Below are 14,881 nucleotides of genomic sequence, written 5' to 3'. Positions count from 1 at the left end.
TTGGTCATGATTCCTTCTTTTGCAGAGTAAAAGGCAAGTCTGACCTAGCTTGATAGTGTGTTTGGAAGAAGTAATTAACAAAAGTGAATCTCATTGCTACCTTAGGCTCAAATGCCATGCTTGTTGTTCTTGAATAACATAAGGTGCTTTGTAGCCAGATTGCTTTATTGTGGTGCTCGTAGCCCAAGGATGATTAAGGTGGTGAGCATAGCTGTTTCACGAGCCCCTTTGCCTTTCCAATAATTAAGAATAAATTGGAAGTCTGTAACCATTGACTCCTGTTTGCCCCGAGAAGCACATAGCTCTAGCAAAGCCTCAGAAGCGCGGGAACCCGCCGCTGCTGCGGCTTCGCTCCCGGTGCCTGTGGTCTGCTGGGGACCGTCTCCAGCAGACCAGGGGCACCGGGAGCAGCTTAAGAACGGGGCTTTCTCGCCCCGGAGCTCGCAGGCAGCAATCCGCCACCTCGACCTCTGGGGCGAGAGAGCCCCTTTCGTAAGTGCAGATCCGACATAAGTCGGATCCGCGTAAGTCGGGGACTGCCTGTAGTTACATGTGAGTTCTTGCCCTAAACATGGTTCTAATCATCTTCTTCACAGGCCAGGCACCCTTGCAACCTGGCCCAATTCCTTCCTCCAGTTCTGTTTCAGTTGTTTCCAGCAGCCATCTTGGAGGAGTAGTCAGGAAGAATTCTGTTAGGAATCATAATCTAAAGTGTGTGGAATGCCATATCACACCTGCTTCTGGAAGGCTTTTAACTAGCTACTAGAGCAGAGCAGTTTCCTGTAAGCTGAGCACTTGGGCAGATGCCCAGGAGACATTCAGATGCTGTCCAGCTGATTAGCAGAGCGCCCACTGCCTCCCACAGCCAGCAGCATGTGTTTCATTAGTGGTGCATCTCTGCACGTGCCTTGGTGCATGTAGCCAACAGGGGTGGTCACTCACTTACCCTGAGAGGGAAGAACCCCTCTCTAAGCCTGGCTGGGCTGAGCCCAGTCTTTCCCCTTTAACTCCCTGCAAGTCAAGAGGCGGGCGAGTAGTATAAAAGCCCAGCCCAGGAGCTCAGTAAAGCCCCAGCTGCCAGAGGAAGCAGAGGCCTGCCCTGAGCTCCCAAGCAGAGGCCATTGCTGACGCTGAGGATCGTCCTGAACCGCTGCCCCCCCCCCCCCCCCCCTCCGCTGAGGAGATCCTTTTTACCTTGGTAGAGGGTAGACTATGACGATCCCAAGAACCTGCAGCCATTAAGGAGCCAGGAAGATGTCGGAGGGCGGGGGGAGAGCTAGGAAGTGGCCCGGGGCAGCTGACAACAGTCAGGCCGACCTCATCATCCTATATGGTGTAAGTGTCTTGTGGGTCGAATCTCTGTTGTCCATAGTGGCAGCCAGGGCTGCCACTGCTAGGGCTCTGGGCTGGGATGCAGTGGAGTAGTGAGGGCTTGTGTCCCCCCTGCCACCCCACATACTGGATGGCAGTCTCCCCTTCTCTCTTGCCAGTGGTCAGCTGTTTGTTTACCTGTCCCACCCTGCACTGGGGCCTGGGGCCTACTGAATCTGTGGACTGTTTGTGCTTTGCTGCCCTGCCCTGAACCAGGGCCCAAGGCCTTACTAACTGTGGGACTGTGTGTACTTTGCTGTCCCAATCTGAACCAGGGCCTGGGCCTTTGGAACTGGGGAACTGCTATTTGTTGGTCTTTGCTTCCTGTGACTCCCCTTGGTTGCAAAGGACAAAATGGAGCCAATGGGAGTCGCAAGGCTCCGTGGCCATGATGCCAGTAAATAAACAAACCGGGGTGGCCAGTTAAGGTGTTTCTGAAAGTGATTTCACAGAACACTTTCAGAAACACTGCTTTAGAGGATAGGATTTTAATTCAAAATGATCTGGACAAACGGGAGAAATGGCCTGAAGTAAATAGGATAAAATTCAATAAGGACAAATGCAAAGTGCTCCACTTAGGTAGGAACGATCAGTATCATACACACAGAATGGGAAGTGACTGTCTATTAAGGAATACTGTAGAAAGGGATCTAGGGATCATAGTGGAGCACAAGCTAAATATTAATCAGCTGTGTGACATTGTTACAAAAAATCAATCAACCTTCTTGGATGTATTAACAGGAGTGTTGTAAGACACAAGAAGTAATTACTCCTATCTCCAGCTGAGTCCTAATCAGCACAGAGTAGTACAGTGTCCAGGTCTGAGTGCCACATTTCAGGAAGGATTTGGAAAAATTGAAGAAGGTCCAAAGAAGAGCAACAAAAAATGATTAAAGATCTAGAAATTATGACTTAAGAACTGGGGTTATTTAGTCTGGAAAAGAGAAGACTGAGGGGAGATATAGCTGCTTTCAAGCACCTAAAAGGGTGTTACATGGAGGAGGGAGAATAATTATTCTTGTCTTACCAGACAAGAAGCAATGGGCTTAAATTGCAGCAAGGGAGGTTTAGGTTGGACTTCAGGGTGAACTCGCTAGCAGTCAGGGTAGTTATACACTGGAATAAATTGCCTAGAGAGGTTGTGGAATCTCCATTGGAGATTTTTAAGAGCAGGTTAGACACCTGTCAGGGATGATCCAGATGGTGCTTGTTCCTGCCATGAGTGCAGGGGACTTGAACACTTGATGACCTCTCAAGGTCCCTTCCAATTCTAAAATCTTATGATTCTGTGGTATTTAGTACCAGGTGACAGGACTGATGTCTCGGCATAGCTGTGGTAGCCATTACCACAGCATGACTCTAGTGTCTGCAGGAAGACTAAACTAAATCAGAGTCCGTTGTTTTGGCTTAATAGGTCTTTAGCCCTGTCTGGCTTTTTCATTGTTGTACCTGTAGGGCTACTTGTGGGTGACATTCACATTCAGTAAATCATAATTTTTTCCAGTGATATCTTATGAGTCATCTTGCATAAATACATTCATGTAACAGCTTAAATAAACATGTATAGATACTGTATATCTTCCTGGCTAGCAAAAAGAAATCCCAAAATTAGTGTGTAAAGACTATGTTTTAATGGTTACCAGTGCGAATCAATTTTTCTTTAGGAAAATAACTAAGTAGTACAAATACAAAACAAGTTTAAAATTATTTTTTTAAAAATTCAAGGTTTACTGCTTAGTGATTTAAATCATGACTAAAATCTGTGATTTTAAATTTTTTCATTTGAATCAATCTGCCTTGAACACAGCCAGTTGATTTGCTTGGCAGAGAGCCATAATACACAGGGTTAAGACTACCTTAAGCTGCTTTTCTTCTTTAAAAGCTCTTTGATTAATACCTTGGCTTATCATGCTTGGGAAGGGGCTGGAAGGTGGTCATGACTTGTGAATTCAGTTCATGCTTCTCACTCAGTGTTTCTGGCTCTGGATGTTAAAGGGAGAGTGGGAGGAGGGGTCTTGTCTTTCTGTAGCAGGGTTTTAGGAATATAAGCAACTCAGAGGAGAGGACGCAGGAGTCTTGACACCCCTCCCTCTTCCCCGGACTGCAGCTTTTCCCATTTGAACTTCTGCTTAGCAATGACTGAAGCAATTCTGTTCATATAAGGGCATTTTTCTTGGCAGTCAGGAGTTAGTCTGGAATATTACTATTTTCCTGGCTGTATGCTAGACAATTAGGGCAAAGTTAGGATTTATACTTTTTTCTTTTAATCGGCCTCTCTTAGGGTACGTCTAGATTGCATTGCTATTTCGGGATACAGGATGTATCCTGAAATAGCAATGCCGCATCTTTAAAAGCGCTTGCTATTTTCCTGTTAAGGGGGGTTTGTTGGAATAGTGCCTTATTTTGAAATTTGGAGCTGTCTACACAGCTCCAAATTTCAAAATAAGCTCTTTGAATTTACACTTGAAATAAGCTATGCAATTTGCACTACGCAAATTGCATGGCTTTATTCCAATAGAAGGGTGCTGTCTAAGCCTACCCTTACCAGATAAGGCTTTCAAGCTCCCCCTTCTCTTTCTTTGAATGGAGAGCAACCTAGAAATGTAATGTAGACTCAAGAGAAACTGTCTCAAAGGGTGTTGACAATAGGTGTGGTCACACCTTTTGATATATCCTGTTAAAATTTCAAAGCACAGAGATCAAGCAGGTGTTTCCCAAATACTTTTTTAGCAGCTAAAAGCATTTCCTGAAACAATTTTTACCTGGTAGGACTAACCCATGTTCATCGGCTCTGTCATAGTTCTAATATGGATATATAAAGGGAACTTCCTTTGGAAGAGCAGCTGAGCTGAAGGCAACCGGTAGTGTTAGTATTTGCTGGAGAGGAAGTGCCTTATTGTGCTACTTTAGTATTGAAATCCAATCAGTTTTGTCTTAATACATCATTTCACAGTCAGTCATTCCCAGTAGAAACGGGATTTTAATGCCTTGGAGTCTTACTTTGGAAAAGCAATAAAATTTGAGAGGATGACCTGTTTGAAACCAACACATTCTCTGTACTTGCTCCTTTTATGGCTTTACAAGTGTATAAAGCACTTTTGGCCAACTTTTTTGGCCAACTTTTTTTGTGCTTCCTCTTGGAATGTAAAATATTGATGGTTTTCAGTGGCACTTGTGGTCAAGTGATATGCTGGTAGGGTGCACATTTTGAGTAATAAACTCTTTTTCATTAGAAATGATCTAGTTTTGTTTTCATTGCCTAATTTGGGAGGAAACGTAAGAAGTAATCAACTGGTTCTAATAGGGAAAAGTAACCTGGATTTCTTGAACCTTTGGAGGAAGGAATTGATGCTTTTAAAAAAATGATTAAAGAGTTAATGGACTAGGATTGCTGGCTTGAATTTCAGGACAGAATGATATGTGATAAAGTATGCATATGTTCAGAATATTGTGACACGTAATCTGATAGAATATGTGAAGGAATGGTTCAGCTTTCTTACTAAAGTATGTGTGGAAGTCCTTTATTTTAAGAAAAATGATTTAACCAATTTGCATTGTACAGAATAAAATAATATGTCCAGTGCCTTACCCTTTTCCTTTTCACGGGAAGTTGCTTGTGTCTATGAGCACACAATACCTTGGCTGCCCATTGAGATTCAGTAACTCCCTAGTTATTGCAGTTTTAACTTCCACAAGGAAATGAATCATTCTCTCAAAGTGCCCACTTGGTAACACTGAAAAGGGATCCAAACCTACTCTTGCACCTTTTCTCTCCAATAAACGCAACCTTTGTTTTCCAAGCTCTGCCTCCTGTTCAGTCCCAATTCAATTTATTTGTTGTTGAGAGAACGGAAATGTAAATACAATGGTGGTTGAAGTGCAGCAGTTCCTCCCTTCCTCCTTTCTGCTGGTTTCCTGCCTGCATTTAGGAAGGTGGAAATTGGTCTCTAGCATTAACTGGTTTTTGGAAAAAAAACCCAAAAAAACAGACTAGCTAAATTAAAAAGTTATAAACAAAAGGGGATTGCTAGTCTCAAGAACTATTTATCTGAACTATAAAGCGGTGTCATTTCTTGACTTTTCAGGCTATTCTTCTGCTTCAGCCTCTTCGTGACCAGCAAAAGTTTCTGGGAATGATCCCCAGGCCTTTGACAAAATGCTCCAGACAGATATCGGTGCCTGCTTGTGCAATCCCTTGTAACCTGTGTACATCCTCTTGATGTGGTGCCGTGTCCAAATGCTTTTCATGTTAATTGTTCATTCTCATGAGTGTGTCGGCTGTTTTTTAATATATTTCCCTGAGACGTGAGTTTAGAACCAATTTTTTTACAGAATTAAAATAAATAGCTGTATATATCTGATATTATTCCTATTGGAGATCACCAGTGTTTAATGTTGCACTTTTTTCAAACATGCAGGAATTTACCTCTAATGCATTTTTCCTCTAAAACAGCCAAAATAAGGTAGGCCCAGTTTTAAACACTTAAGCTCTCTTCCCTAGACTAGGCTGGGATGAGTTAATCTCTCTGGACAATCAGAATGTAAGATTGTGCTGCTAGAGCTCTGTTCTCACTCTAGGTGCAGCATGGGAACTGTTCTGGAAGATTGTTACCTTAAAGTATTCAGTCCCTCCTCCCCCCCCAGTCCCCCAACTCTTAAGCCTTTCACCTAGCCCCACAACATGACTGTCCAATGAGGTCAGCAACTGCTAAGGTAGTTCAAGAGGTTGCTATGAGCTCAGTGCAGCACTAGCCCTTTGAGGGAACAGCAGTGTTTCCTGGAGGCGCTCTCTTAACTTCTTACTTAATTGGTGCTTCTGCACCTAACATTACTGCTTCCTTTTCAGAACTGATGAGGTCTACCAAACCCTTGTGGCATTTGGCCAGCCATGTGTCTGGATTTAGCTCAAGTGAAAATCCCCATGATCCTCTTTAAGAGTAAATGTCACGTGACCACCCCAAGTGTATTTTCCTGCTAGAGACAGAATTAAACCAGCGCAATAGTAGGCAGTAGATGCAAGAGCTTATTATACTTAGTTGTACTGACTCACTGGTCAGGGGGCTTAAACAAGCAGTCACAGACTAGGACAGAAGACCTTGACTGTTTTACAGCTGGCATGCTTTCTTCCGGTTTCCTTGGTGTTCAGTGCTGTGCTTTCTCAAGGTGAAAGTCCAATCGAAGTGCTCATTTGTAATGCAAGGAATAGATAAGCAGGGTTAAGAAAGAAGACAGTACCTCAGTCTATCAGCATTGCTTGTGTCAGGTGGATCTGGAGGTGACGTAGATTCTGGAATATGTAGCAGTGGATTCTGAGGTAAATCTTAATTTGTCAGTAAGACCCTTGCTGGGGGAGAAATTTGCTCTGCTTTGCTTTGCTCTCCTAATTTCACTTGTTGATATTGGAAAAGGGACACATGGTGCCAAGCGTTCTTTCCATCCTGATGTGAGAAGAGTGTTTATGTATTGTAGGAGTTTTAGGTGATACTGGTAATCAGGGCTTGACAGACCCTGGCGAGAGCCGCTCGCCAGCCCCGCACCGTGCATGCGCCAGATGGGCACTGCACATGCGCGAAGCGCTGGTGATTGGGGCGCACGGAGTGACCAGTTGAAATCTACTCACCACGGGCAAGTAGATTCAGCGGTTTGTCAAGCCCTGCCGGTAATAATAACCCTTGACAGTTTCAGGGGTGCCCCGATGGACTCCTGTTTCTACTTCATCTCTAACTCTTGATGCTAAATTGTTGCTCCCACTTCATTGAAGCAATAATGATATGGAAGAGTAGCACACCTTTTGTCATGAAAGGAATGTTTTATTCCCAGTTTTCTTGGGAAGATTTTTTTCCAGCGCATTTGTGATTGGGGAGAGACTTGAGTTTTACTCACTGCCTCCAAAGGTGCCACCAACTTCTGAAATGTTGCAAGCTGCATAGTTTTAAACACTTTATTTACTTTTTTAGATACTGGTCTCTTAGTATTTAAAAATTAGGATATTTGTGCCTAAATATAGCTTTCTTTGACAAACAAGGTGAGTAGCAATGGACATCAGCACTTGTTTCTATAAGAGCTAGTTTAATTATTCATCTGGCATCAGGTTGAAAGACATAAATTAAACACATTACACTATGTATCACAAGTAGATTAAACAGCCTGCCTCTCTATACCATCAAGATCAAGGAAGCTTCTGTAGAAATGTTTCTTGCATGCTCTTGTACAATCAGAAAACTGTCCTGATCCAAACTCTAGAAGGAAGAAACAGGTTTTACAGCTGTGAATCCTCTGGATCTATCCTGTCTCCAGCCCAAGAGTACCTGTGTAGGCACTTGGCAAATATGGCTTGGCTGTCTTAAAACGGCATAGGGAGAGAAATAGTCTGTGGTAGCCAGATCAAAAACAACATAGAGCTCCTTGCGTTGGACCCAGCATATTGAGTAAGCACTTGGAAACGGACAGAGTTATTACATTCACCAAACAATTGTACAATGTGCTCACTCTAAACCACTTAGTCTAGAAGAAAGATCACAGCATTCTGCACTAGCTGATGTTTTAAAGTTGTCTACAGGAATAGTCTTGTGTGTGTTGCAATAGTCTGGCCTTAAGCTGATATATATAGACAGACCAGTGGTTCCCAACCTTTCCCATATCAGATTTCCCCCCCCCCCCCCACACACACACATTTATATGGGTGACGGGGTGGTCATGAACCTCTGGTATCAATTCAACCCACAAGGCCAAGAACCTTGAGAGGCTACAATCAAGGCAGCACTGGTAATGAAAGAACTTGAGTCTGGTTGCTGTTCCTACTTGAATAGCCATATTCAATTGGAGGGTTCCAAAACTACTTCCTAGCTGTAAAATTGTTTGGCCATTTTTACCAGCTCTGCTAGTTGATCTGACTGCTTCCTCCTACAGGTTAATATCGCATCTGGTGTTGACTTGAGCCCGTTTTATAAATTTGGGTCTCTAGCTGTATCAGATATAAGAAAAGAAAGAGCTCTACTCAATTCTGATGAGATGGCATTGGCCTTGCCACCCAGCTGATAGCTCTGCAGACCAGAGTTCTGTAAGTTTGTGCGTAAACCTTCTATAGCAGTAGTTCCAACTGCTGGTCTGCGGACTGGTGCTGGGCTGCAGACTACTGGCTGCCAGGCTGTGGCAGGTCTTGAGTTGGGGTACACTACCCAGTGCCTCCCCTCCCTCTGCGACGGTTGGGAGAGGCATGTCCTTCCCTGCTTCTCAGCCAACCGGCGCTGGGCTGGAGTGTGGTCTCCTCCCAGAAGGGAAGAGTGATTTGCTGCGTGGTGGGAGGGCCGTGCGGAGCCTGACACCGCAGCCTTAGAGCAGCCGCAACCTGGGCAGCAGCACTTAGCTGGTGGCTGGGAGGCAGCTCAGGGCTAGGTGAGGGGGTGGGCCTAGTGCTGTGGGACTCTGGAGTTGAGGGGCTGGCACTGGGAGACTCTAAGGTGTGGGGGGTTGAAGAGATGGAGGCTGTCACTAGGAGGGCGCTGGGGCTAGTATTGGGGGGCTATGGGGCAGGGCTGGCACTGGGGGCTCTGGAGGCGGGGCTAATATTGGGCACCTTGGGTTGGTACTGGGGGGGCCTATGGGATGGTTGGGTGCAGTGGGGCTTTGGAAACAGGAGACTGGCACTGGAGGATCTAGTGAAGGGGAGGGCGTTCTAAGGGGTTGGAGGCAGGCATTGGGATGGGGAGCTGGCACTGGGAGGGTTGGGTGCAGGGGACTCTGGAGTAAGTGGCTGGCGCTAGAGGGTAGTGGAGGGGTGGGGAGCTCTAGGGCTTAGGGCTGGCACTGAGGGGCTCAGGGCGCTGGGGTGTGCCTCAGCCCTCAGAGCCGCTGCAAAGACCTGGCTTCAGTTGCAACAGCCGCCCGTCATGTGACGACTGCCAGAGCTGAAGCTGGCCCTTTGTGGTGGCTCTGAAGGCCAGGGCTTTTGGTGGACCCGTAACACTTTATTTGCATATTCATTATTTGAATAATTGACTATGCAAATAAATTACGCCAAAAGTTTATGAATGGGTTTGTGGAACTGCGGTATAAAAGAGGTTGGGAACCACTGGTCTATAGCCACAGCCTTGTTAATTCTGCAGTTGGAGAACTCCGTGCTTCCACAGAATTGTGCTTTGTTCTTTTGTTGTTAAGTTTCTAGCTCCAATCATGAAGAAAACATTTCAAATGCAAAGCAATGTGGTGTATTCCTTGGCCAGCCTCAAACCATACCTAACATAGCTGCAAACTGTTCAGTTCATCTCAGGTGATTACTATCTTGAGATTTCAGAGTGAACAACTACTTCAGTTTTAGTGGAAATGTCCAGCTGTGTGTCAGCCTTCAACTATGTGTTCTAATCCAGAGGTGTGGGGTTTTTTTTATAATTTTTTTTTGTAGTGTTACCTGTTTTGCCTAGGTGTCTTTTACTGAAAGTATATTGATACAATCCCCAGTGTAGATACAGTTATATTGTTTAAAGGTGCATAACAGGTGGTCTGCCCCTTTAAAAGCCAGGAGGTCTAAAGAGCAGCCAGTTCTGTTCTGGAGAAGAGACCAAAAGACAGGTTCTGGGCATCATCTGGACAATATCTGGTGATTGGTTTGGATTCCCAGCTAGGGGGTGTAAGGGAAGACTCGGTTCCATGAAGATGGCACCAGGGGAGGTCTGGGAATACACTCTCCTGTGGCTGTAACTGAAGGCTACTAGTGGGAGGGCAAATCCTCTGGGGAAACTCCACCTGCCCCTTCAGCTGAGGAAAGTCTAGAGACCATTAAGCTACCTGAGGCCAGAGAGGGCCCTCCCCATCTGTGTTAAGTAAATAAAGCCCTGTGGTAAAGCCTGCAAAGTAAACTTGGGTGTGGCCAATTGCTTGTCCCTAGCTGGTGATCTGGTCCCTCAACCTACACGGTGCTTTATGCTGGTAGAGTTAAAACAGAGCATCTTTTGGGTATAGACAAGCCCTAATTGCGTCTGCCTTGTTGCCAAGTATTTCATCTTGACAATTTCACCTTGACAATTTCTATAGTTTATCATTACAAATACATTGAAATCTGAAAATGTGTGTGCAACCTGAAATGAAATTTTTCGAGCTAACATGGGCAGCCATGGTAATTTCATTTTTCTACTTAAGTCTCTGAAAATCAGCATTTCAAAGCACTAAATGAAGATGTTGCAGAATTTCTTCTGGCATTCTGTATTGCTGCAAAATTGAAAGTCTAGTTTGCAGCCGATCCCATAGATCAACGGTTCTCAATTTTTAGCTGTGGCCCACCTGGCTCAATGCAAACCTTTCCTTGGACTACCAGTTGCTAATGGAAATTTGCCATTAATTACATAATTACCCACAAGCCATTTTGCTAGTGCTGCAGCTAGGGAGAACAGTTTAATTTAAGCATAAGAAAGGAAATATTAAACTGTGAAATTAATATTTTACTTTATTTAAAATGAATTAGATAAACCAGTATGAGAAAGCTAAAGCACTTAATCTATGTCCAGCACAAAAGGTTTCAATATTTTCTTTTTGTGGCAGGGTGGGGAATCTTTTTTTTTTTTTTTTTTTTTTTGGATTCCCCCAAACATTCTGTGGGCCACTAACCCACAGAAAAATCATTTGGGGACCACTCAAGTTGAAAACCAAAAACACCCCTCCAGAAACTCTCAACCCTCACTGATGTGGCCCCCAACTGAGACCTCTCACCCTTCTGGCACTCCAGCCCCACAGGGCAAGGAGGAGGGGCAGGGAGTCTGAGGTTCAGGGCTTCTTACTGGCTGGATTTACTCTTCAGGGGCTCCGGGGTTGGTGGATTTTGTGCACAACCCCTAGGCTCTGGAATGGGGACAAAAATGAGGGGTTCAGTTTGCAGGACAGGGCTGCCAGTGAGTGGGATAGGGCTGCAGGATTTGGATCTGGGTGGGAGGTGAGGGCGTGAAGTCAGAGTGGGAGGTAGTGTGCAGGAGTAAGCTGGGCATAGGGTATCTGGCCAGAGGGGAGGGGGTGAGAGCAAGGGAAGGTGCCAGGAGCAAGGGTGGGTTCACAAGCAGCCTGGGGCCAGGAGGGAAGGTGCAGGAGTGGGATGGCAGAAGGGTGTCTGAACAGTGAGGGAGGTACAAGAGCAAGGGAGTGAGCAGGAATTGGGAGTATGGTGACTCACCGGGGGGGGGGGGGGTACAGGAGCAATAGGAGGCAGGAGGCAGTAATATATTAAGATGTGGCTCCTTTATGGACATGGCTTTTGACTAATACGTTATCTGTATACCATGTTTGCAGATCAGAAACAGATACGAATGTTGTATCTGTGTGCGGCTCTAATGATCAGACATCTGTAACCAGGAAAGGGAACTGAGCAATAACGCTATGAGGAAACACTGGTTCCATCTGTATTCCATTTGCTTTGAAAGTCTCTTGACAAGATTAATTACAACTTCATTAAATGAAAACATGTTTATCAAATGAAAAGCTAGAATGACAGATTTAAAATCTGATGTGTGGCACTAATTAGAGATAAAGTGAACTGAGGTTTGCATCAAGACCAACTACCACATGCTGCTAGTGTTGAGTGGGGTGTTCTGTTATATTTAGCTCCTTTAAAAAAAAAAAATCTCATGCCTCAGATGAGATGGGCCCAGGCCTGCTGACAGGGAGGTTGCCCTGGACCCTGGTGATTCAAAAGGGCCTAAGCAAGAGTGGCGGCATCTGGTGCATTGGGCTCGTTAAATGGCTGCTGGTGTGCCAGGCAGTCTGCTCTGGGTGCAGTGCAGTGCACTCCAGGTGGTGCTGAGGGCTGTCTGCTCCCAGTCCCGCCACTTCCACTGGAGGCCCCCCTTCTGTGATTGGAGAGCTTGGTGCCCCACCTCACTTTGCCCAGGGGCCTGGCAAGTCTGTTGGCCCCCTCCAGCTGTGTGACTCTCCATACAGCTCTCTATGCCAAATCAACAGGGCTGCCAAGTGGTACAATGCACGTGCTGTATATAGTGTGGAGCCTTGCATATTGCTTCCTGTAGCTTTGTACAGTGAGAGTATTATGGAGTTGGACTTAGCACATCTGCATTGCTACACACTTCTGCTGGTTGGCCAGACTTCTGAACCAAGGGAGCATTAGGATTCCTTCACATGCTGACTGACCCATGTTTCTTTAAGAATGTAAAGTATTCGCCATGTGACCACTCATAGCTGGAAGTGGGTAGATCTTTCGTCAAAGTCATGCAGGCTTTGGATTCTTTCTTATTGCCGTGTCTGTTCTCTCAGTGCTGACTTTCTTAAAAGTTGTAGGATTGCGCTTGGAGCTGGTGCCAAAGAACCATACTGAAGTTGTTTCTCACTTCCTGAATGAACTGCACAGATTTAAACCACCTTGATTTGTCATGGTTTAAATTAAACTTTTTATTGCCAGTTTGAATTCTTGTATAGTTTTTGTGAGGGTCCAAGAGGCACACAGCGCAAACTCCCATTGTACAAGACCGTGGGGTAGGCTGTTGGTTTGGTTATGGCAGTTGGGGTAAAAAGAACCTAGACTTGTTCGGAAAGAGATGTCTTCCCGAAGGACTCTGAATGTGAAAGAAAGGAGACTGTCATTCAACAGCTGTGATTGTGGTAGGCCTTACCCTGTGTGACATGACTTCCTGATTTAGATCTGGATCCTGCTGAGTGCCCTGAATTCGTTTGTCAGATTTTTTGCTTTAAGGCAATTCAGTGTGCTTTGTGCAGTATCGCATTATCTGATCATTCAGTATCCCCGCATAATTCAGTATCCCTGCTGATGTAAACAAAATCTTTTATGAAGTTAGATGCCAAAATCATGTTCAGGTGAAATGGCCTCACGTTTTTAAGGATGCTGTCAAGGTTATTAGGACTATAATGTATTTCAGTTGACACCTTTTAAATGGATAGTCTGTAAACATAAATGTTTCCAAATATGCAAATTATACATGCTCTCTAAGAGTTGCTATCATGATACTGGCTTGTTAAGGTCTTTAACCTCATGGAGCCCTGCATTTTGGGAATCAAATTCCTATATTGCTTACTGTAAGCTACCATTGTAGCTGTAGTAGTATATTTAATAAACCTACTAGAAATAAATAGGAATTACCTGTGCATGGGGTCTAAAAAGGTACGCAGTGTCTTAACTCCTTTTTATAAAAAATGAAATGAGGCACTTTTCAGAGAAGACTGATATGGTTTTATAGTGCTGCAGAGGAGGGATGACTTACTGTTTGCTTCTATTTCAGCAGGCTACAGTAAAGCTGACTTGTGACAGGAGAAATGGGAACTATGGAAGAACTGTTTCTGTTCTTACAACCACAGGTTTCGTTCCGTGTGAACAGTTAACTACTAAATTTAAAGGAGAGGGTGGAGTGCGCTGAAGGGAAAACAAATGGTTGTATCACATCAGTGTGTCAAAACTGAGCCCAGAGTAAAGATACTGTGGTGACGTAAGGGTCTGGGCTATACTACAAAGTTAGGGTGACACAGACGATCTTGTTGACTTGATTGTGCACATCTACAATTAAATTTTGTGTCTCACTAATGTAAACTCCCATATGCCGATATAGTAAAATCATCTTCCTAAGTGTTGTTTAGCCATGATCAAGGAACTGGGGTTGACGCAGCACAAATACAACTGTTACCTATGTTAACACTCCCAGTTCTCCATGGGGATGTACTAGTGTTCTCGATTAACCGATAAGCAAAGGTTTATAGGTTAATGCTATAGACTACATGCATTTCCCACCCCTCCACCACCAGTACATTTTTTTTTTTTTTAGCAGGCTGGTCAGCAGCCTAGCTCAGTCCTGGCTTGCAAGAAGTCTGGGACCTACCCCTGCTGTGGCTCTGCATTTAAAGTGTGTTAGGAGCTGGGTGGGCAGGCAGCCTGGCTCAGTTCCAGCTCGTGCTGGGTCCAGGAGTTCAGACCCTCCCCTGAACAGGGGCTGATGCCACCCCGCGCTGCTGCCCCTTTTTCAGAGGGAGCGGCACAGGACAGCAGGCAGCTGGTCCGTGAGGGGAGCTGGCTTTTAACTGGCTCCCCTCATGGACCGGCTCCCCTGCGGAGTGGCAGGGGGCTCCTTCGGAGTGGGGCCCAAACGCCCCCACCCCTGGGGACTACAGAATAGTTGAGTAACTGATAATTTATGAGGTTACTCGACTATTCAGTTGATCGATATTTCACATCCCTAGTTCTCCAGCAGCTGTTCCAGCATGCCTGATAGTGACTGCTCTGGTTGCATTTGTGCACTCCACAGCCCAAGGGGTCAAACACCAGAAGCTGCACTCACCCACTTGCCTTTTCCTTATTTGTCTGTTTTGGCGCGCACACCTGGTATCCCTCCATTGTGGTGTTTAACTGCCCAGCTTGACCATGCCAGTTACATGCTTAAAACACTGTCTGGTCTGGCATACGCACAAGATATTGGACCTTCTGGGCTTGTGGGGAGAAGAGTCTGAGTGAGCACAAGTACCCAAGAGATGTAGAAACGTGGCCATCTGTGAACAGACTGTGCAAGGTTAT

The 14,881-nt window shown here is 45.2% G+C and overlaps 1 protein-coding gene across 12 annotated transcripts in view; it reads left to right on the top strand.

Annotated features, from left to right (window-relative positions):
* MAP4 (microtubule associated protein 4) overlaps positions 1-14,881 on the top strand; it is a 249,533-nt gene that overhangs the window by 52,739 nt on the left and 181,913 nt on the right. The window lies entirely within an intron of this gene.

This window comes from Pelodiscus sinensis, chromosome 2 (assembly GCF_049634645.1).
Source record: "Pelodiscus sinensis isolate JC-2024 chromosome 2, ASM4963464v1, whole genome shotgun sequence".
In the NCBI taxonomy this organism is placed as follows: domain Eukaryota; kingdom Metazoa; phylum Chordata; order Testudines; family Trionychidae; genus Pelodiscus; species Pelodiscus sinensis.
This window is presented reverse-complemented; position numbering and strand designations above follow the sequence as displayed.